Source organism: Aquarana catesbeiana, linkage group LG02 (genome assembly GCF_042186555.1).
Source record: "Aquarana catesbeiana isolate 2022-GZ linkage group LG02, ASM4218655v1, whole genome shotgun sequence".
NCBI classification, from domain to species: Eukaryota; Metazoa; Chordata; class Amphibia; order Anura; family Ranidae; genus Aquarana; species Aquarana catesbeiana.
Genome location: NC_133325.1, coordinates 30,085,813 through 30,110,766, shown reverse-complemented (window position 1 = coordinate 30,110,766; position 24,954 = coordinate 30,085,813). Strand labels below are relative to the sequence as shown.

Sequence of the window (24,954 nt, the reverse complement as noted above, 5' to 3'; positions counted from 1 at the left end):
ATCCCAATGGTACAATGGGCCCAATGGAACACCAGACCTCTGCAAGCATCACTGTTAAAACAATGGAACGGGGTATCATTGTCTCAGCCAATCATAATCCAGAAAGAAATAAAATAATCACTCTGGTGGTAGACCAGAAGAGATGCAGGCATATAGTCCCTCTTCCTCAAGAAGTAATCACTTCAGACGCCAGCCTGAAGGGCTGTGGGACACACTACCGCCATCACGCAGTCCAGGGCCTTTGGACATTCAAAACACAGAATGTGGTTTCAAATATATTGGAGATGAAAGCAGCATTCCAAGCTCTGTTAGCCTTCAGCCCCCTCCTCAGGGGAAAAGAAGTCTTGCTAAAATTGGACAACAGGGTGGCAGTTGCCTATATCAACAGGCAGGGGAGCACCAGGAGTCGCTCCATGATGCAGGAAGTCCGTCCAGTCTTCGAGTGGGCACAGCTGAACCTGTCGGGATTAACGGCAACGTATGTCCCAGGAGTCCAAAATCAACTAGCCGACTCTCTAAGTCGGACCTTTGTATCAAACAACGAGTGGGCCTTAAGTCACCAAGCCTTTACCCTCATAACCCAAACCTGGGGGATACCGGACATAGATCTGGCGGCAACACCGGTCAACACGAAATGCCAGAGGTATCTAGCCAGAATTCCTTTCCCATCGGCAGAAGGCACGGATTGCCTACAGCACGACTGGAACTTCCGTTTGGGGTACATCTTTCCGCCAACTCCACTCATACTGAGATTCTTACTCAGACTCAAGAGGTCGAAAGCCACAGTGTTAGCAGTCCTCCCATTTTGGCCGAGACGACCATGGTTTACGCGCTCCTCCAATTGAGCACAGCAGAACCATTGACACTCCCAATGACAGCGGATATACTGTCGCAGGGGCAACTCCTTCACCCATTTCCGGAGAGGCTGCATCTAACAGCATGGAGATTGAAAGGACTAGGTTCTTAGTCCAAGGTTGCTCCCAGAAAGTGATAGACATTCTCCTTCAGGCCAGAAAATCCACGACCAATAAAACCTATAAAAGGATCTGGGAGAGTTTTCTCTTAATCGCACAACGGCAATCCTGGAACCCGGCATCTCCATCAGTTGCTCAGATCCTCGAGTTTCTCCAGCTAGGTCTAGATAAAGGTCTTAGGTCTAGTACCCTGAAGGTACATGTATCAGCCCTATCCGCTATGACAGGAGTGAAATGGGCTCAAGAACCTCTCATCATCCAATTTCAGAAGGCTTGCCTAAAGTTGAGGCCACCTAGAAAACCTTCCTTCCCGACATGGGATCTTTCAGTAGTGTTGGAAGCCTTATCCCATGAGCCATTTTTTCCGTTAGAGAATGTTTCCCTGTGGGACCTAACTCTCAAAGTCACTTTCCTAATAGCAATTACATCAGCTAAAAGGGTATCGGAAATTCAGGCCTTACAGGCTAGGGAACCATACCTAATGTTCTATCCAGACAAAGTAGTCTTAAAACCATTGGATCGCTTCATCCCGAAGGTGTCATCATCTTTCCACTTTAACCAAGAGCTATGTCTCCCCACCCTCTTCACAGAACAGGGTGATCCACATCCGCTTGACATAAAGACTAATATCCAGGCCTACCTCTTGGCAACCAGCGATCTGAGGAAGACAGAGGACCTACTAGTCATTCCTCATGTTTTCAGAACAGGACAAGCAGCAACCTCTCGCACCATCGCAGCATGGTTGGTGAAGATCATTAAGAGAGCTTACGCATCTAACAACGCACGAGTACCTGAGGGCTTAAGGGCACACTCCACAAGGGCAATGGCGACCTCCTGGTTGGCCTACTGCAGGGTATCAGCCGAAACCATCTGCAAAGCAGCCACGTGGTCTTCAAAAACCACCTTTATTTCTCATTATAAAGTGGACTCCGCTAGATTGTCCACGGTAGAATTTGGGAGAGCAATTATTCAGGCTAACTCCTCAATACCTTCTAAATAAAACTTATCTTTTGCTCATACCCACCCAGTTTGCGAGTTATTCCCCATAGGTGTATGCTGCCATGATGCGACAGGAAAACGGAAAATTGTATACCCACCTTTCCGTAATTTTCCTTTCCTGTCGCATCTCATGGCAGCATACAAATGCCCACCCATCTGAGGTGAGGTATATATACATGGAGAATGCTGGGGCAGGGGCTCTCTCAGACTTTAATAGCTACGCGGTCCTATCAGGTTGCGGGGGCGGAGCCACAACCCATAAGTGTATGCTGCCATGAGATGCGACAGGAAAGGAAAATTACGGAAAGGTGAGTATACAATTTTCCGTTTTCAGTGTGTTTTTGGAAAGGGTCTAGGTTCACATCTATGCGGTTGTGGTTGATTTGCATTTTTCAGGCATTATTGCATGCTGGGTCCGTGATGTCACAAGGGGGAGGAGCCACCATGTGATGTCACTGGGTGGCCCCACCCCTTACCTATTTAAGATCTGTCAGACAGAGGACAGTCAGCGGTTAGCCTTTGACGAGTGCTGTTTTTTTCTTCAGGTTTAACGGTGCAGCAGGCGTCGTGATTGACATTAAATCTACATCGGACTTCCGGTTCCAGCGCCGCATGGAGAAGCAGTAATTCTCCTCAGCTCCCGCTACCCGGTCCATTCTTCTGCCTATAAAGCCGGCCCTGACACCCATCGCCAACAGCAGACTGCCCACAGACCTTCCTCTTAATCCCCTGATCGCTTTGTGGAAAAAAGCGTCCCACGAGTACCACCGGCACATTGCCAAATCGAGGCCCGAGATGCGGCCTTGCATTCCAGCGTGGCGGACGCGCCTGACATGGAGGTAAGTGGTGGCTCACTCCCTCCATCACATCAGCGGGAAACTAGTGAGTGTGAGCGCATTGCTCAAGCCGTGGCTGCAATTTTAGCCCCCACCATCTCAGCCTCTGTAGCAGACAATGAGGAAGAGCTCTACAAGGCAGAGGCTACTGAGGAAGCCCAGGATAAGACAAATCAATATTTCTAACAGAGATTGGAAGATCTGGAGAACAGATCGAGATGCAGCAATCTGCAATTTGTAGGAGTGCCAGAATTATTACAAGCCACAGCAAAGGAAAGCAAATTTTTGCTCCTGTCGCATTCCCGAAGCCCTAGGTCTGCCTGAACCAAGTGCGGTCGAATGAGCACATCGCCTGGGGGTGTACGTTCTTCTCCATGTACAATTATTGCCAAGTACCTGAACTACGTTCTTCTCCATGTACAATTATTGCCAAGTACCTGAACTACGCAGATAAAGCAGCCATTTTACAGAAATACCAACAAGCCAGAAGCCTTCAAATTGATGGCATTAAAATTCGGATCTTCGCCGACTATTTGATCAATGTCTCCAAGAAAAGAAAAGCTTTCCAGCACGTCTGCTCAGTGCCTCACCAACAACAGTTAAAATTCACTCTGGCTTTCCCAGCTACCCTTCGCCTCAAGGCACCCAATGGAGACCAACTCTCCTTCCAAGACCCATCAGAAGCAGAAAAGTTCATGCATTCTCTACACCAAGATGCACAACCCAACTTTCAATCCAAGGCAACGTCGATGCCCAGACCCCTGGATCAATGCAGTCCATGTAAGCACTATACGCCTCCGGATCACACAATCGCTAGGATCCTCGCTGACTCTTTGCATATGGTGCTTATGCTTTCAACACTCTGGTAATATCTAGTTATGTTTAGACTTTGATACTACTCCGTGTCCACTATCGCATCCCCTCAGTTATGTTTATTCTTTTTTTTTTATTATTCCTATATTACGCATATAACTTGCTACTATACACTAAACTTAAGAGCTACATAAGAGCTGTCAAGCTAGCGCCGTGTCATTGGCGGGGTGCCTCCGGTGGAGGCAGGACCCTGTGCGTGTTCCTCGCTGGAGATCATCCATCGCTGGAGATCGAGAATTGGATTACATCGCTGGAGTAGAAGCGTGGATTTATTGGATTACATCGCTGCAATCTCTTTTTTATTTTTTATTTTTAATAAAGGACTTGTCCCAAGCCGTCTCCTGTGGTTTTTTAACATTTTGACATTTTCTTTTGTGAAATGGTAGGGGTACAATGTACCCCTTACCAATTCACATAGGGGGGGCCAGGATCTGGGTGTCCCCTTTGTCAAAGGGGGCTTCCAGATTCCGATAAGCCCCCTGCTCGCAGGCCCCCACAACCACCGGGCAAGGGTTGTGAGAATGAGGCCTTTGTTCCCATCAACATGGGGACATCCTCCCCATGTTGAGGGCATGTGGCTTGGTACGGTTCAGGAGGGGGGGGCGCTCTCTCGTCCCCCCCTCTTTTCCTGCAGCCTGCCAGGTTGCATGCTCGGATAAGGTCTGGTGTAGATTTTTGGGGGAACCCCACGCCATTTTTTTAAAAAATTTTAATGACTTTCAATAACTTTTATGTGTATTGCCGGGACCGACAATTCAATTTTCCTTTAGAAATGTCATTTTTCTCTCAGACTGTTATAAACACGGGAAACATGCGCTACTTTACAGGCATACTATAGACACCCCCAGGTACAAAATTTAAAGGAATAATTCACTTTTATTGTTTCACTTTAAGCATTATTAAAATCACTGCTCCCGAAAAAATGGCCGTTTTTAAAACTTTTTTTGTATTGATACATGTCCCCTGGGGCAGGACCCAGGTCCCCAAACACTTTTTATGACAATAACTTGCATATTAACCTTTAAAATTAGCACTTTAGATTTCTCCCATAGAATTTTAAAGGGTGTTCTGTGGCTTTTTGAATTTGCTGCAAACACCACAAATTGTTCGTTGTTCGGCAAACGGGTAAACAGCCAATGTTCGAGTCAAACTCATGTTCGACTTGAACAGATAGCCCATCCCTAATCTCCACACGCTACACACCCCCCCATGAGAATTACCCCATGGAATGTAAAGGGACCACCCTTTAAGAGATTCAAGATATTAAGACATCTTAAGAGACTCAAAACTGATATAGCCCTGCTTCAGGAAACCCATCTGATACACTCTGACTACCACCGCATGCAAATGGGTGGGATCTGTGTTAGGATCTGATGTGGTTGGCCACAAAGCAGGGGTCATCATCCTGATCTATAAAAATCTTTCATGCAAAGTAATTACGAGCGATGCGGATAACCAATGGAGATTCCTCATGATTCATGTTCAAATAGGAGACAGGAATCTTGTGATCTCAAACGTTTACGCACCCAATAACCCTGGGAAACAGTTTCTTGGAGACCTATCCATCAGCCTCATGCAACTCCCCCTCACTCCCCACATTGTCGGAGGTGACTTTAACTCCACCTTACACATGACGGAGGACAGATCCTCCCCTAAACAATCACCGAAGACAGTAACAAACCCAGACCAAACCCCTCTTGCCTCCACCATGGACTCCCTTCACTTTACTGATTTATGGCGGCTCTTCCACCCGGTGGACAGAGAATACACCTTCTACTCTATCCCTCACAAGGTGTTTACTAGAATTGACTACATTTTCGGCACTGATAATGTGATTCATCTGATCTCGGAGACTGAGATCCACGAGATAGCTATATCAGATCATGCCCCAGTATCAATTTCCATGAACGATATGATTTCTAAATCCAACCCTCGACTGTGGCACTTCCCATCATATCTCCACAATAATGCTGACTTTCAGGCATACATGGATAAGGCTTGGAGGGAGTTGCATCTGCCAACTCCTCCCACTCTGATAACTCCAATCTTTACTGGGATGCTGGAAAAGCTTATCTAAGGGGGAGAGTCATATGCTATGCTGCTTCCTATAAGAAAAATACCCTATCTCATTACAAGTCAGCAAGCTCCCACCTTAATCAAGCTCAACTAGCCCTCTCTGCCCAAGACTCTCCCGAAAATAGGGGTTTGTTGCAAAGCCAAAAATTACTTTGACACCTGGGCGGACATTTTAGAACTGACTAAACGAGCTCATGCCAACGCAAATCTATACAGATTTGGTAATAAATCAGGTAAGCTCCTGGCTAGATTGTGCAAAGGTCCATACAAACCCATGCATATCACAACCCTACAGGACCCATCTGGCACCATCAAAAAGACACCACAAGAAGTCAATAGACTCATGCAATTATTTTACTCCTCCCTTTATGCACTGGACCCAGGGCCGTCATCAGAAATTTTGGGGCCCCTTACACAGTTTTAGGCCTGCCCCCCCCCCCTCACCCCCAGACCTGACCATCAACATTCCCCAGGGCCCGCCCACTGGCAGTCCCCCCAAGTCCCATCCCATATCCTCCTCTTTCAGTCTCATCTACCTGATCACATGTCCTTCTCCTCCTCCTCTAGTCCCATCTCCTTCATCCCACATCCTCCTCTTCCTCCAGTCCCTTCTCCTTCATCCCACATCCTCCTCCTCGTCCAGTCCCTTCTCATTCATCCCACATCCTCCTCTTCCTCCAGTCCCTTCTCTTCGTCACCACATCGTCCTCCTCCTCCAGTCCCTTCTCCTTCATCCCACATCCTCCTCCTCCTCCAGTCCCTTCTCCTTCATCCCACATCCTCCTCCTCCTCCAGTCCCTTCTCCTTCATCCCACATCCTCCTCCTCCTCCAGTCCCTTCTCCTCATCCTGGGACTCCAGTTCTGGTGGCAACTGTCTCCAAGGGCATTTCTCTCTCACTAACTGTTGCACCTACGTGACCTCACAATGGGACACAGATGGTAAAAAAAAAGAATGTGGTTTTAACTCTTCCATAATTTAGCCAAAACGGAAAAAAAAATATCATTGCATGAGATTTCCCCTCACTTCCTGTCTTAGTGTCACCAGAACAGGAAGTGGGGGGATTTCACTGTGGGTAAATAGCTTGCAATTGTTGCCTTATAATGTCCAAATTATATTGATTATATATATATATATATATATATATATATATATATATATATACACATATAAAATGTTGATGGGGGAACCCCTGCTGTGGAGCCATTCTATTCTCCCAATGTGGGGTGGGAAAACCGCCCCTGCCAGGAGAACACAGTAATTATTGCTAATGACTACAAGAGCTGCTAGCGATAATTGTAGGTAAAATCTGACAGGCTGGTCATACTCAAGTTGATCGATCGATTAACTTGGGTACATTCAGCATGTCCATACATAGTTTGAATCTCAGCCAGTCTCTGCTAAACAGAATTCAAACCATCTATGGCCAGCCTTATCTGCATTCTAGCTGCAATCTTCACAAGGGCCGATCCAGTTTTTCTCAGCAGGGGATCTGTCCGTGGATCCCTTGCTGAGCTGAGCGGGCAACTGACAGACCTGTGTCTGCTCATGCTGTCTGTTTACACCCAACTGCCCTCTGTTCCGGCCAGATGGAGGGAAATGGGGGCCCTTCCATCTTTTCTTTTTGCCAGATCAGAGGCAGGCAGGTGTAAATGGATACATTTCCATTTAAATCTGCCGATCCATAGAGAACAATGGGTGGTCCGATCAGGTTGCCTAAAAAACGGACAGGAGGACCCGATCGGACCACTCATGTGAAAGGGGCCTGAAAAGCAATCCGCATGGATTGCTTTTCAGAGCATTGGCTAGTTTAGTGAACCTGGACTAATAACAATCACTGTAATGCTACCCATAGTGCTGTCCTTTTAACATGGTGACATAAGCTGACACTTATGCTGCACATGTGTAATGTTACTTTCACCTTCACTCTGCCAAAAGGACAGCAATAGGGCTGGCAATACAGTGATTGATATTAACAGTGGAGCACAGGCTGCGCACTGTACATGTCTTCTAGCAGCTTCAGGAAAAAACACTTTTTTTTTTTTCACTTACCTCGATCTCTGCAGCAGCTTCTTTACAGAGGAATTTTGCCCCTTCCACCAAGACAGGAAGCACAAGGCTCTTCAGTGATGGACACTGCACTCTGTGTACCTATTGGCTAAGGAGGCAGCAGGAGGTGGAGCAGCCCGCCTCCTGCTGCCTCCTCAGTCAATGAGCAACTGAAAGGCTGTTAAGTCCCTCCCTCATACCATCTCCCGAGTCCCAGCCGTGCCAGCTTACTATGCTTAGCCTACGACCGCATCTCTGCTGCAGACCTGCACTATATCTCCTTCGGCTCCTCTCTCCTGCACACTTCCTGGTTGCCACCGAGCCCCGGGCCCCTGCAGACACTCGGGCCCGGTACATGTGTATCGGCTGTACCCCCCTGATGGTGGCCCTGACCGGACCCCATAGACCACAGCTTAGCCCATAAATTCCTTGACAAGATTAAATTGCCATCAGTCACTCCATCCCAGCTAGAGACTCTTAATTAGCCAATATCCACCTCGGAAATTTTTACTGCTATAAACCAACTTGCCCTTGGCAAAGCCCCAGGTCCCGATGGTTTCTCAGGGGAGTTTTACAAGACTCTCCACAAGACCTTTGAACCCGTCCTCCTCAACGTCTACAATGACATTTGAAAAGGTGGGCAGTACCTACCTTCTGTAACCAAGCAATTATAAAATTAAAAATTAATCTCGAAAAAATGGAAAGACCCTCTAGACCCGGGTTCATACAGACCTATCTCCCTATTAAATTTGGATGTCAAGATCCTTTCAAAAATAATTGCCACCAGACTTGCCAATATCATCCCTTCCTTAATCCATCCAGCGAAGTCAGGATTTGTAAAAAGGAGAACGGCTTTGCTAAACATCCGCAAGGTACTGCTGGTTTTAGATCATGCAATAAAACACCGGGAGGGGGATCTTGCCATTATCACTCTGGACGCGGAGAAAGCTTTTGACAACATCAGCTTCGACTGGCTCTCTTTAGTCCTGTCAAGGCTGGGCCTCACGGGTCCATTCAATCATCTCGTAGCAGGTCTCCTCTCTGAAGAATTCCGGCTATTTAAAGGAACGAGGCAAGGCTGCCCCTTATCACCTTTACTTTTCAACTTGGCACTGGAACCCCTTTCTAGATTCCTAAATACTGAGGCATCTTTGCATGGAATCCACTTAGGTGAACATGAGCTGAGATCAGCTCTTTTTGCAGATGAAATACTCATATTCACAGGCAAACCCACCTCCGACATGTTCACCATTAAACAAATCTTTGATGACTTTAGACTATGCTTGGGTCTACGTATCAATTACAATAAAAAAGAAATTCTCCCTTTAGGCCCCATCTCCAACCCTCCCTGGGCATCCCTCTCACCCTTCACCATAGCCAAATCTCACATTACCTATCTGGGTGTTAAGATTGGTAAAATCCCTTCTCTGTATATCTTAAACTATCCACCTCTAATAAACAAAATCATCCAAGAACTGGAAAACTGGATGGATCTGCCTCTCTCGCTCCTGGGGAGATGACATTTGTTTAAAATGGTTAGTTTCGCACGGCTCCTCTACCCACTCCAAACCATACCTTTACTCTTAAAACATAGAGACATCCAGCTTTTGAATAAAGCCACCTCCAAATGTATCTGGAGACAAAAGAGGCCATGCATAGCACTGACTAAGCTACATCTCCCCAGGGCCAGGGGAGGCATTGGTTTACCAAATATTAGAATTTATAACCTAGCTTGTTTATTAAGAATAGGCCTAGACTGGATACAACAGGCATCTTGATCTCCAACTTTCCTCTCGAATCCGCAATGGCTCACACCTACTCTTTGGTGGCTTTACTACACTGCCAATGGAAATCTGTACGTCCAGAGTTACAACATAACCTTCTCCTACGTGACACAGTCATCGCATGGAGAGCAGTACGAAAACGTGAAAAATTATCCCCTTTCTTATCCGGGAACTCACCTATCCAAGGAAACTCGAGCTTTTCTCAGGGTATGGACCACCAAATCTACACTTTATGGTCAAGGAACGGTCTCAAAAATGTTTCCTCCCCCTGTGATATGTATACAGGTCTACCACATGCATTCTCAGACATAGCTTGGAAGTTCGCTCTACCAAATTCTCACATATTCTACTTCTGGCAATGTGTCAACCTTATCCGCTCCTCTTGTAGGGGGGGAGACAAAAGATTTCAATCATCCATCACAGACAGATTGCTACATACAGGTTCCAATACCATCTCCGGCATTTACAAACTTCTGCTATGCAGGATCACCCCTTCCATCACATCCTCCACTGTTGTGCACTGGGGCAAAGACTTTCCTGATTCAGAGCTGATTGACAAACTGTTGCAGGGATACAAGAAAGTACTCCAATTGATACCTTGTGTATCCTGGAGGGAAACTCAGAGGAAAATACTGCACCGCGCTTTTATACCCTTACTCATGGACAAAAGCAACCCCCAGTCTTTCCTTTGCCCTCTCTGCAACCAACCAAAACCTACTTTAACACACCGCTTCTGGTCATGTTCATTCATCTCCTCTTTCTGGGAACAAATCATATCCTTCATACAGGGTATTACCCTGCTGCATCTCCCTAAAGACCCCCTGCTTCTGATCTTTGGTTACTGGGACAAACAACTTCTGACTTGGTCTTCCAATGCTGATCATTATCATAAAGAGTGGATCCTCATCAGCCTCTTTGCGGCAAGGAGAGCAATTCTAAAAAATTGGACTTCTCCATCCTGTCCAACAATATCACTCGTCAAACAAGAGCTACTGCTGCAACTCCACAAGCAAAAAAATGACCACGGATTTCAACCACCCGGTCTCAAAGCAGCGCTTCTTCTCACAATGGGTGGCTTTTATGAACGCAACAATACACCCAGAGTCACCCAAGTCTCTTTATAGCCCTTTCATTTACTACAAGAACCTCCTGTCGCAAAAGGACAACAATGTCACTCCCTGAGCTTTATTTCACTCTCTATACCCCCCAAACTCCTACCGGGTATGTTTTCGTGACTGTTGCACTCTTAACCAGCAAATATCTGACTTACAGGATCAACTCTCTACCTTTGCTTGACAAACTAGTTTTTTTCTAATTATACACCTTAGTAAAAGTGTTGCAGGTTGCCCCCCCTCCCCTTCCTTAATTTTCTTTCTCTCCTTCCTTCTCTCCCCTCCTAGCTCCCCCCCCCCTCACAATGTAGTTTTCTTGTTATCAGAATGATCCATCTAGTTCTGTATTGTGGTTTACTAGTTACTGTCACCGGTTTCATGCTTTATGTCTTCTACCTATGTTAAAAATGTACCATCTTGGGCAACGCTGGGTTTCTCCCGTTGGTCACGATATTCATCTGTATGTCTATTTCTTCAACAGATTCTTTCGAAAAAAAAAAATCTACATCGGGGGACATTATTTTTTATTTTTAACCACTTCAATACACCTTCCTGCCCAGGCCAATTTTCAGCTTTCAGCACTGTCACTTTTTAAATGACAATTGCGCGGTCATTCTATACTGTACCCAAATTAAATTTTTATAATTTTGGTGGTATTTTATCACCTCTGCGTTTTTTATTTTTTGCTAAACGAATAAAAAAAACAGAACATTTTGAAAAAAAAATGCTTTCTTTGTTTTTGTTATAAAATTTTGTAAATAAGTAAGTTTTCTCCTTCACTGATGGGCACTGATAAGCTGCACTGATGGGCACTGATAAGGCTGCACTGATGATGTGGCACCAATGAGATGGCACTGATGATGTGGCACTGATAGGCGGCACTGATGGGCACTCATAGGTGGCACTGGTGGGCACTGATGGGCACTGATAGGTGACACTGATGGGCACTGAAAGGCTTCACTGATGGGTAATTATGGGTAGCACTGATAGACGGCACTGCTGGGCACTGATGGGCACTGAAAAGCGGCACTGATGGGCACTGATGGCTGGAACTGGTAGATTTCACTGATAGGCATCACTGGTGGCACTGGCAGGCATTTTTCATTGGCACTGATTGGCAGCTGCCTGGGCACTGCCTGGCATTTCCCTGCTGGTCTAGGGTGGCATACCTGGTGGTCCAATGTGGTGGCAATTCCTGGTGGTCCTGGCTACATCCTGATGGTCCCGGGCGGACATCCGAGGGGGGGCTGCGCTGATAAACAATCAGCACAGACCCCTACTGTCAGGATAAGTAGCCAATCGGCTCTCCTCTACTCGCGTCTGTCAGCTTGATATCCTGATGACGTTAGGTCAGGATATCGCAACCACTTTGCCGACGTCATTTTGCTATATGGCGGGCTGCAAGTGGTTAATAAAGGAATTGTCAAAAACTATTTGCTTTTTTTTTTTTTTGGGGACACTTTTTTGGTGAATTTTTTTGATACAATAAACCACATACTCATTCACATGGGGGGGTGGGATCTGGGGGCCTCCTTGTTAAAGAGGGCTTTCAGATTCTGATAAGCCGGCCTGTATGCTCAGATAAGGGTCTTGTATGGATGGGGGGGTCCGGTGCCTTTTTTAAATTTAATTTTGGCATGGGGTTCCCCTCCAAATCCATACCAGACCTGAAGGGCCTGGTGTGGATTTGGGGGGGGGGGGGTGGACCCCATGGCATTTTTTTCACAATTTTTTTTAGCCAGCAAATATTTTTTTTTTACATTCAGCAGGGAACCCAGTTGGCAGCTGATGACTCATTGGTTGTTAAGGACACAGCGGCTGACTTCCCAGCTTGTGCCTTAGCAACCAGCTATATACAGTGTTTTTAAAGGGGGAAAAAAATGCAAAATTCATGAAAAATGCATGAAAAAACACGGGTTTAAAAACACAAAATGCACTGCAGAACGTGCTTGAAAAACGCATCAATCACAACCACATAGACGTGAACCTAGACTTAAGGTATAGGAATTTTGTATTTTTGCATGCAGTGGAATGGATCTACTGTACATAAATAGCACCACATATTAAATAGGAACCTATTGTACAGTTCATATCCAATCATTACCATTTCCAGTATGTAACTCAAAGGATATTATTAAATGGAATTGTATATGTATAGCATACTTATTTTAATGCTCCTTGTCCCCCCCCCAACCCTATTCTGGCAGCAGTGGATGATGTGCACAAGTGAAGGCATAACATTCTTGTAATTGTTAATTGTTAGTAATAGTAATTACATTTTTATACAATGCATAAAGTTGTCACCATAATTTCCAATAGAAGAATTTAGTGGTATGTCATGAATGGCATCAAGCTGTTTGGGGGTCCAGCACATGTTGATACTCTTGTAGTTCAACAATTTTAAACAATTCTAATGATGATAAATTATATTATAAGCCTGAATAACACAGTACCTGCACTGTGCAACACTTAGGCTGGGTTCACACTAGTGCGAATTGGATGTGGGTTTCCCAAATTGGCATAGCAGGAGATTGTCGCCAGGTCTCTATTATCCATTTCAGGTCCGAATTCAGCCATAAATTCGGACCTGAAACGGTGAATGGGGATGCGCCAGATCCCTGCTGTGAGCCGCTCCGCATAACAGTGTGAACCCAGCCTCAAGTGTGTAAAAAGATAATGTTTAAAAAAAAAAACAATTACTATGTGTAAATACTGTATTAGACACAAAAAATTAATATTAAACAAAAATAATGTGTAGTGCTGCTGTCCCTTTAAAAATCAAGTAAATTAAATCAGTGTCTGAAAAAAAAAGATCAAATAAATAGACATTAGGTGGCGCTGAAAATCCTCATACCTCCAATATGAATACAATTAGATTAAACTATACCCAATTAACAACCTTTTATAAGAGAGTAAAAAGCAGAAGCACATGAAAGTCCAAAAAATCTTCCACAGCAGTGCGTATTATGAATCGCCCATAGTGTCCCCATATATTCAAATAATTTCCTTCTTCATGCAGTGCTCGTGACCACCACTCCCTCAATGGGAACTCAATGACTCACTAAAACTCAATTCCTCACATCTATGATGATCGGCATGCAGAGCTGAAATGGTTAATGACACCTCCACACATATCTCATGGTTCTCTTGCTACAGAAAAAAAAATCTTGTTATACATTCACCTTCCAATCGTCACCCATGGAGAAGCGACCATATTAGCCAAGGAGAAAGCCACCATGGAGGAGGAGACACAGGGTAAGCTGCCATGAAGCCGCTGAGGAGGAGGATCCAAAGCTGCCTGCGACCTAGATGGGGTAAGTGCGGGGCTGGTGGGCGGACGGACAAGCGAGCGACTGGGGGGGTGGAAGTTCTGACCATCCGGGGTGGGGGGGGTGTATTTGTTTGCAACCCCCACCAAAAAGGAGCACCAGCTGCCACTGTATTGTATTTTTAGTGGGGGTATGAGGATTTGCAGCGCCATCTAATGTCTGTTTAGTTTAATTTTTCAGACATGTGATATAATGATGATAACTTACCTATAATTTCATGTTACATATTCTATTGGGCCCATAATGGAGGCTTTCATGTTGTAAAAATGTATTTTTATCTGATAAAATCACAAATACAGTATTTAAAAAGTCTATAAACAAGTAGTACCTAATTCATTTTCAGATATTCAATTTGAATAGATTTTGGTTCAAATCAAACTCAAATTGAATGTGGACAAAAAATTTGAATTGAATCAAACAAAAAAACTAAATGAAAACTAAACAAATTAAGAAAACAAATTATTCTAACATAATGAATGTAACTAAATTAAGTGTTTAGCTTAACAAATCCATCCGAAACTAAACAATTTTTTTTAATTCTGCACATGTCTAGATTATTAGATTGTAAACTCTTCTGAGCAGGGCCCTCTTAATCCTTTTGTATTTTATTGTATTATAACTGTATTGTCTCCCTTTTATATTGTAAAGCGCTGCGTAAACTGTTGGCGCTATATAAATCCTGTATAATAATAATAATAATCAAGGTACCTACAAGAACCTTCTCAGCTCTTCATTACAAGTTTTTTTTTTTTTTTTACTTTTCCACAGCTCCATGTCAGCCTATCACTGGGTATGCTCAGCCCATACCCCCACTTAAAGGACCTAACTCAAAAATTTGACTCCCTCTCTCAGGCTGGCATTCCTTTCTTTTCCCCCCTCACCTCATAGGCATTGAACCTCACAATAATACTCAACTACCTGTCTGCTCCAAAAACCCAGGATCGAGTTTCCGCTATTATTATTTATATAAAAAAAGAGAGAGCTGGGTTGTTTTTATCACTTTTTAAAAAGCTAACTATATGCAAAGTCACTGTAATAAAACAGTATTTTTTTATAAAACAAACCTTTATAATTCTTTGGCTGTGCACTCCCATCTTAATTGTGTGCATGTGAAGCCCTCTAGTGTAGTCGTTCGGGATAAGGTGCTGCTGGTTACCCAGCATGCACCTTCAGATCTCATGCATTTGCATAAAACCTATGTATCTCCGGTTGCCATCACAGCGGCGGCATCGGAGAAAGGTCCCGCCCCATTGTTGACTCCTGGGAATGATGACACACATCTCCCAGGAGCCAGGGCACCACAGGATACAGTATACATTGCCACAGCGCCCTGTACAGGAAGAAAAAATAATACACCCTGAAAAGAAGGTAAATGCCGCGTACACACGGTACGGTACGGTACTTTTCGACGGACTTTACGACAGACTTTCTGAATGAACGGATTTGCCTACACACAATCAACCAAAGTCCGACGGATTCGTACGTGATGACGTACGACCGGACTAAAACAAGGAAGTTCATAGCCAGTAGCTAATAGCTGCCCTAGCGTCGGTTTTTGTCCGTCGGACTAGCATACAGACTAGCGGACTTTTCGACCGGACTCGAGTCCGTCGGACAGATTTGAAACATGTTTCAAATCTAAGTCCGTCAAACTTTTGAGAAAACAAAGTCCGCTGGAGCCCACACACAATCGAATTGTCCGACGAAATCCGGTACGCCGGACCAAGTATGCCGTAAAGTCCGATCGTGTGTACACGCAAAAGAAAGCTTTAACCGCTAAGCCACCGCCCACCGTCATATGACGGCTGGACGAGGCTTCTATTGTTCTGGGAGGACGTCATATGACGTCCTCGCCTTCCGAGCCACTAGGGGGCGCGCGCGCGCCGCCGCCGGCGCGCGCGCGTGCCCGCTGCGTCGCTCGGGACCCGGTGCGCGTGCCCGGCGGCCGCGATGTCCGCCGGGCACCCGCGATTGCCGGGTAACAGAGCAGGAGCGTGGATCTGTGCATGTAAACACAGATCCACGTCCTGTCAGAGAGGAGAGGAGACCGATGGCGTGTCCCTTGTACATAGGGACAGCGATCGGTCACCTCCCCCAGTCAGTCCCCTCCCCCCACAGTTAGAATCACCTCCTTAGGTAATACATCAACCCCTCGAGCGCCCCCTAGTGTTAACCCTTCCCTGCCAGTCACATTTACACAGTAATCAATGCAATTTTATAGCATTGATCGCTGTATAAATGTGAATGGTCCCAAAAATGTGTCAAAAGTGTCCGATATGTCCGCCGCAATATCGCAGTCACAATAAAAATTGCAGATCGCCGCCATTACTAGTAAAAAATAAATAAATAATAAAAATGCTATAAATCTATCCCCTATTTTGTAGACGCTATAACTTTTGCGCAAACCAATCAATATACGCTTAGCGCAATTTTTTTTTACCAAAAATATGTAGAAGAATACGTATCGGCCTAAACTTAGGAAAAAATTTGTTAAAAAAAAAAAAAAAAATTGGATATTTATTATAGCAAAAAGTAAAAAATATTGTGTTTTTTCAAAATTGTCCCTCTTCTTTTGTTTATAGCGCAATAAATAAAAACCGCAGAGGTGATCAAATACCACCAAAAGAAAGCTCTATTTGTGGGGAAAAAATTATAAAAATTTCATTAGGGTACAGTGTAACATGACCGCGCAATTGTCATTCAAAGTGCGACAGCGCTGAAAACTGAAAAATGGCTTGGGCAGGAAGGGGGTGAAAGTGCCCTGTATTGAGGTGGTTAAAAAAAAAAGCCAATGTTGTTCTAACTTGCTGGATCGAAGAGGATGATGCAGAGTAGAAAACATGGGTGGAACTTTGCTTTAAAGACAGCTTTCCTAGTAGCAGTAGCCTCAGCTAGACTGCTTTCTGAGTTGGCAGATCTAGAGTATTAGGAACCCTATAAGTCCTTCCTGGCAGATAGTTATTCTGCTCCCAATGCTGGATTCTATTCCAAAAGTGGCCTCAAGATTCCATTTAGGTCAAGAAATCATGTTGCCTACTTTTCATCTGGAAGATGAACAAAAAGTTGGTCTTTTGGATTCAGGGAGACACTGAAAACTTATATCCATACTACCCCGACTTTGAGGTTCACGCAAGGAGGCCAGAGCTTCAAGCAGAGTGATTGTTTCTTGGATTGAATGAATAACGGCGCACTGCGCAAGAAGCGTCTCAACCTCCTGGACAACAGCCTGTAGAGTCTCAATCGAGTTAATATGCAAGGTGGCAATGTGGTCATCCATACACACCTTTTTTTCTCATTATCACATAGATCCTTCATTTTTGACAACTGTTAATTTTGGCAAGACGGTTATCTCGTTAGGCCATAATTAACCCTATTTTGTTTCCGCATTATCCCACCCTGGTGAACTAGCTAATTCCCAGTGGTAGGCTGGCATGGAGCTGTCAGGAAAACAGATAATTTAATATCAAATACTTACCACAATTTTCCTTTCCTGACTAGCTCCATGTCAGCACAGACTCCCACCCAGGTGCAGAAATCGAGTTATGGAACGCTGGCCCGAGGGAGGGAGTCAAATTTATAAATGTGTAGGGGTATGGGCGGGGTATACCCAGTGATAGGCTGACATGGAGCTCATCAGAAAAGGAAAATTGCGGTATTTGATATTCAATTTTCCGTTATATGAACCTTCTCGGCTCTCCTTCCTCTGTACTCTATAATCAAGATACTACAAGACTCTTCATCTCTAAACCAGTGTTTTTCAACCTTTTTTCAGTTAAGGCACACCTAAGAACTGTGCACAATCCCAGGGCAAACCCATCTGAGGGCTCGTTCACACCAGGAGGTGCATCCGAGCGCACATGCTTTTGTGCATGTTCTCACACGTCACAGTTTTTTTAAAATAAACTGTTCTATGCTTGTGAAACACGCAAATAGGTGCCAGCATGATTTTTTTTTATTTTGCAGCACCAAAATGTATTGTAGCACCCTGGTATTTAGGCAGGGTTGCTAATAAATTTAGTTTGCCAGGCAGTAGTTGCCCTAGTTAATTGTTAGTAGATCCACTGATTCCTCTCTAGTTCTAGACTTGCTACACCTTCTCTCTTCTGTCACTAGGTGGCGTTATGTTGGTGACATTAGATAGACAAGGGCTTAGCAAGGTCCAGTTATGAACGGATGGGGTGTTTCAGGAAATGGGCAGGGGTTTCTTTAAGCCCCTTGGCCTGCTGGGAGAGCCTATTTATTTGGGTGGAGTCAGGTGATCGGGGTTCTGTGCCACCTGGATGGCTGTCTGGGTGGACGTGTGTTATGCTGCCCCAGGCTGCTGGGCCAGAATCCTGAGGCCTATCTCAGGGACATCTGGCTGCTAGGCTGTCTGAGGGCCTATCCAGAAGCAAGAAAAGCAGTGCAGGGTTGGGACTGCAGGATTGGAGTCCAACCAAGCATAACGGTTCAGCCGGACGGGGAACCATTTGAGGTCGGAGGTAGTGGGGAAGACCACTGTGAGTAAGCTGGAGCAAGTACCAGAGCAGTATTCTCACCAGTCGGGGACGGTGAAGAAGTGGGAAAACTTTAGCAAGTGCCAAGCCAGGGACCCAGCGGGACAGCAAAGGTGACACTTAAGGAGCATCAGTGGGTGCCGAGCCAGGGACCTAGTGGGTCAGCAGGGGTGACGCTTAAGGGAAGATACTGAGTTATGGAAGTGGAAGAGCTCAAGGGGCCCAAAGGCGATTGGGTCTGAGAGTCTAATGAGAGACTAGGAGCTCAGTGAGTGAAGATCTACAGTGAGAGACTGTATAGTGTGAAAAGAACTATTTTGTGTTACCAATAGTTAAGTACAAATATCTACAAAGACGGATGTCAGCTATTCCTGACTCTGGAGGTCACCACTAGGTCTTTGGAGGTGCAGGACCTTGCTACATTTGGCGCCCAAAGTGGGGCAAATGCATTAATCCTGCAGCAGTAGCCAATAGCAACTGGCTACAGCTTACATCAGGATTTCATCTGGCTCTGTGGGAAGGTGGCAAGTAAAATCTTTTCTTTGTATAGACTGTGTTATTGTGCATACCAACAATGTGGGAAAGAACCAACATGTCTCATTGCTTATGGGAGAGTGTCAGCCTGGTCTTTTGACACTTTATGTCAGCACTGCAAGGGTTAAAATTGACTCCTATAAAGTTTTGGTGCACCGCACAGAAGGAATGGTGGGCGCTGAAGTTTCCAGAGAGCGTGTGGACCAATCCTCAGGCAGGGGGAGGAGCTACTGCTCTGCAGAGGAGGATAAGAAAGTACTGCCGCATGTGCCTGGTTGTTGGGTGGAGAAGATGGCACAGTTTGGAAGTACGATGGCAGATTGGAAGGTGTATGTTCTGGGTGTTGTCCCTGGCCTGAGCGGGTCCAAGGGTATCCTGACCGACACCAGAGTGCGGTATACACCTAAGGGTAGTCTTGCCCTGTATACGGCTGGAGGCTATGAGGCTTTGGGACTGATTTGCGTGAAGTGTTCCAGCTTGGCCACACACCTGCGGCCTTGGATTGTCTGTGGATGCTGCAGGGAACCTGTGCTTGAGGTAGACTGGCCAGCCCAACCTCCGTGGGCCCTACAAGCGGATTGGGACAAGAATGTCTCTGTCCTGGCTGGGAACAGCATGGAGAGTGCCCCTGCTATCACCCAGCTTGTGCGAGAAGCTGCTCCTCTCATCTCTGTGGCTGCTCCTGGGCCCCACGCTCTGGTTATCCCTCAAGGCCATGGACGGGCCCACCTGCGCTCCGTGATGATGGTACCACCAGGGAAAAAGACGCCAGAGTCAGTAAGCATGATACGGGTAAAAGTAGTGTTCCAGTGAGGGCGGTAGTACCTGTGGCCAGTGGGGGAGACAAGGTTGTTGCACCAGTCGCTACTAGCTCCAAGAGCAACCTACTCCCGGTCGAAGAGTGCTCCACTATTTCCGATTCGGATATCTCCTCCGATGTGATCTCTGAATTGTTTTCAGACAAGTTGTCATGGACTTGAAAGTGGAGTGATAGTGAAGAGGAGCAATTATGTGACCTGGAGAAGGATGAAATTCCTTCTGGGCCAGCTGCCAGCATTAAGATTGAACTGTCTGCCAGCTCAAACTATGTGTATTACTAAATCCTTTGAGGAGGATCGCTGAGTAAAATGGGTCCCTAAAGCTGTGCCAACCAAACCAACCTACGTGACTAAGTTTGATTGCAAACCCGATGTCATTGCTGGCTATCCAATCCAACGTGCACCGGATGCACGAGTCTTAACTGGGTATGGAGACCCTAGAACACTGCCCTGGTTGTCTAAATCACAGTGCGTAGTTATCAAGAAAGAGGCTGAGGAGTATGGCTACTTGTATCCATATATACCCGCTCAACTAGAGGAGGAGATTAAGGAAGAGAGAACACAGTGGGTGCATGAGGCCGTGCGGAGCTTTCTTAAAATTCCTCTACACCTGAAGTTTAACAAGTTGTCACCCAGAATGGCTGAAAGATTGACTTTGGTTCTACAAACCTGGGACTATGGTCATCAAATCAATCCCGATTCTGTTGTCATCCGCAGGCCTAATAAGAAAGACATTTGGTATCATATTACCACTGTGAACACAAGAGGGGAAATCCTACGGTTACTGGATCCCAAGTACTATTGGTAGAATGTTGTTGAACTGTACACATTCATCAAAACCATATGGATTACAAATGTGTGTTCTGTGTAGTCAGGACCCTATGCTGGGAGCAACTCCACCTTCTTCACAGAAATGTTGTTAGTGGGGACACTGCTGTTTGGCTGTACTGCTGGGACTGTGTTCTGCCGGCAGTTGCATGGAGTGCCTACTTGAGTCATACTGGCAAGTGTTCTGGAATCGCCAGTGTCCTTCCACCTGAAAAGTAACATGTTGATGTGATGTTCAGCGTGTTGGTTTCTTCCACCAAGGAGGAAATCTTTTCTCAGTCCCCGGCTGTTGTGTCGACAGGCTGAGATTTCACATGCAAGGGGATCTATGAATGGACTTCGCTTTCAGGAAGTGTGGTCCCTTGCACCATCACATGGCCAATTGCTATTTGACTACAGCCATGCACTCTGTCCCCGGAGTTTATCCTATGAAGAATGGAAACTGTTGGGAAATGTTGCTCCACCCTGAGTGAAGGATTGATGGACTTTGGGGCTCCAAAACTACTTAGGTTTTTAGTCAGTTAGGTAGAATAAGCTGTGGCAAAAGGGGTAAGTTCTCACTTAAAATTTAATAATGGACTGGATATGCTGACCACCAGGTGGCGTGAGAGAGTGCCAGCCTGAGTTAGCCATCATTTACATTATGCAAATATTGATAGGAATTGCTAAGTATGTTTTTTTTAGGTTTGTTACGGAAAAGCGGTGTCACCCTCGGATGTGGGTGGGGCCCAGTTTCATCTGTACTTATATAATAAAAGTGTACACTGCGCTAAATTGAAAAAATATATGGTGCGGAGCAGCTACTTACAAGGTGACAACAACCAAAGAAACATGTGAAAATGAAATAAAAAGTAGCGCATAAATGGTGCCAAAAGTCTTCAATCAAAAAAAAACTACTGAAAAAAACAAATGTCCACAAATAATAAACATAACAGTGAAAAAACTTGTAAGTCTCTCAGTATAAGTGAATAAAATCCTGTCGGTGAGTGGGAAACAAATGACATGGAATGTCCCACTGAAGACCATGCGTGGATGCAGGGAGACAGAAGTTAAAACGCAGGTGAATCAGCCAATCATCCCCAAGTTGTATCTCTCAACAACATGCGACTTGGTAAAGGTGGTGTGTAAGAAACTCTTACCAGATATGATGGACTCCCTTGTCAGCGACAGGGAGTCACTCGAGCGGGTTGCCTCTCAGGGCCAGTGAACAGACATCACAGCTCTGCGAACCTTCTGGGTCAAACTCTGCGCGGATCTCCCGGGGTCGCCAGGTGGGTCCTCCCAAAGGATGGCCAAGGTGCGGATCAGAGGGAACAATGCGTCACGTACAAAGGCTGGAGTGAAGGCTGGTTGAATCTCTGAGTAAGTATGTGGAGAAAAAATAAACAAGCTCCACATAGTGTAGATGAGCAAAAATAGGATTTTTATTGCTAAAAACGCCAGATAACAATAAAATGTGATCACAGAGTATAAAATCAAAAATGGGCAACAAGGAGGATGCTGGAAGCGCCCAAGCATCCTCCTTGTTGCCCATTTTTTGTTTTCAAACGTTTTTATTGTAGGAAAATATAACATTTGGGTGTACAGGCACTGTAGAGACATGAATCATAATGGTACGGAAGCATTTAACAGATAAATGAAGTATCACACACAGTGCAGATCATAGCTCATACAAGCGTACAAAGTGAGCCCATAAAACAATAGTAGTAAAATAATAAAATAAAAAGGAAAATAAAAAGACATACAAGTAATGAAGAAATGGGAAAACCGAAATCATACAATTGTGATCTATGTATACTTCTAATAAAATAGGTTTACAGTCAGGGAGTAAGACACAATGTGCCTATTTTTGTAAGGATCTAATATGTTGTGAAGGCCCTAGGGTGTCCCTTCAGTGTGTTCTCAACAATTAAAGCTAACCCTCATTTTATAGAGGGTCAGCTGAAGCATCAGAGGGATCCTCCAGTCTGTTGCTCAATAGATGAGCTGTCCAGATGTTCCATTTTCGGTCAAATATAGGCATGGAATCTAGGAGAGTATGATGTATTCTCTCCATAGACCTGATAGACTCCATGCGAGAAATCACCTGTGACCAGGATACCTGGGGGCGTTTCCAGTTCAATGCTATTGCCCATTGAATTGCACTGAAGAGTGTGTGGATTAATTTTTGTAAGGGGTGGGGAACACCTGGAAGCTCCGCAAATAGTAAACACATCTGACATGTCAAGGTAAGTGATATTCCGGAGAGAAGTCTGATGAGGGATGTAGTTTTGTGCCAAACAGTGTCCAAGGCTTTACAACTCCAGAACGTATGCAACAGCGTTCCCCCGTCCTGGCATCCTCTGAAACATGTGCCATCGACCAGGGGATATATTCTATGAAGACGCTCTGGAGTGTAGTACCATCTAGTGTGAAGCTTAAGCACTGTTTCCTTTATTGACATAGAACGTGTACATTTGTGCATGTTATCTAGCATGTCTTGCCAATCTCCATCAGGGATCTCTTGGGCCAACTCCATCTCCCAAGCCACCATCGCCAACGACTTTCGAGGGGCGTTGTAGTCATTGAGGTATCGATAAAGTACGGAGATTGTCCCCCTATCTCTCGCCGCCTCTCCACACAGATGTTCAAAAGGGGTTTTCGACATCTCCACCCCACCCCTCAAAAGAGTCGAGTAGAAGTGTCGAATTTGCAAGTATTGGTGGAACTCGGATCTACCCATCCCATAGGTCTGCTGCAAGTGGGTGTAGGAGCAGAAAGAGGCGTTCTGTAGCAGAGAAGCGAGGTCCACCAAGCCCAATGCAATCCATCTAAGATATGGCAGATTGGAGGAAAAAGCTGGGGGAAAAGAGGGTTCTCCCAAAAAAGAGGACAAGAGGGGGACGTCAGAATGCAACCTGAACTTTTTACAGTAAAGGGACCATAGATAAAGTGATTGACCAACAATATTGTTCAATGGGGTAATATCTTTAGGAGAGACTGAACGGGACCAGAGAAGGCCAGGGAGGTAGTATGGAGTTATTGAGATCCGCTCAAATTGTAGCCATGGCACCGGGGTCGGGAAGGAATGCCACTGTGCCATTTGGGTAAGCCGAGATGCCAGGAAGTATTTCCATAGATCCGGGCAACCCAGACCCCCCCTCCCCTGGGCTCTATACATCAGTGCCCGTCCCACTCGCGGCTTTTTGTTCTGCCATATAAATCTGAGCAGGTCTATCTGAACCTTCTGAAGAATTGATCGCGAGACATATAGAGGTAGGGATCTGAAGAGAAATAGGAGTTTAGGGAGGATATTCATTTTTACTGCTTGGATTCTCCCCAGGAATGATATGTGATAGGAGGACCATTGATTTAACAGGTATTTGACATTGGAAAAAGCTGGAGGGTAGTTCAATGAGTATAACTGTTTTAAAGAGGGGGCCAATTTAACTCCTAGGTATTGTAGAGAGATATGGTTCCATGAGAATTTAAATTTTTCTGTAAGGGTGGTCAATAGGGGTTGCGGAAGGTGAATTGGTAGAGCCGAACATTTGGAGGGGTTAACGCTCAGGCCTGATAGTTTATGGAAAGAGTCAAGGGAGGACATAAGGTTAGGGAGGGAAAGTAAGGGGTCTGAGATGAACAGTAGTACATCATCTGCGTACAGGCTAAGTTTAAATTCCTGATCTCCCTTACTGTAGCCCCTGATGTTTGGGTCATTAGAGATGGATCCAGACAGGGGCTCCATAGCCAACGCGAACAGAAGCGGGGATAAAGGACACCCCTGTCTAGTGCCACACCCCAGAGAGAAATAATCTGAGTAGCATCCTGGAAGTTTAATTCGGGTTTTTGGGTTATGGTAAAGGGCCTTAAAGCCATGTAAAAATGCCCCACTAAACCCAAATCTGGCCAACACTGTATCCAAATATGTCCAGAGGACACTATCAAATGCTTTGTTTATATCTAAACTTAAAAGCAATACTGAGTTAGAATTCATATGGGCGTCCTGCAAAATATTAGTGGCCAAACATATATTATCTGTAATCTGTCTCGATGGGATAAATCCGGTTTGATCGGGCGATATCAAGGTTGTAATAACTTTGGCCAATCTGTCAGCCAGGATCCTCCCGAATATTTTGAGATCGTTATTAATAACCGAAATGGGGCGGAAATTTTGGGGTAGGGTATGATCTTTGCCAGGCTTGGGAATAAGGGACATGTTGGCCAATAGCATTTCCTCAGGGAAACATTGTCCTTTGAGTATTTGA

At 45.2% G+C, this 24,954-nt stretch overlaps 1 protein-coding gene across 3 annotated transcripts in view; it reads right to left on the bottom strand.

Moving 5' to 3' along the window:
- LOC141126755 (ecto-ADP-ribosyltransferase 5-like) overlaps window positions 1-24,954 on the bottom strand; it is a 102,417-nt gene that overhangs the window by 63,909 nt on the left and 13,554 nt on the right. The window contains exon 3 of one of the 3 annotated variants that reach the window (XM_073612732.1): window positions 21,847-22,065. The exons of the other annotated variants lie outside the window; for them this stretch is intronic. The gene's annotated coding sequence lies outside the window, so the exon portion shown is untranslated. The remainder of the gene's footprint in view (window positions 1-21,846; window positions 22,066-24,954) is intronic. 3 annotated transcript variants of the gene reach the window in all.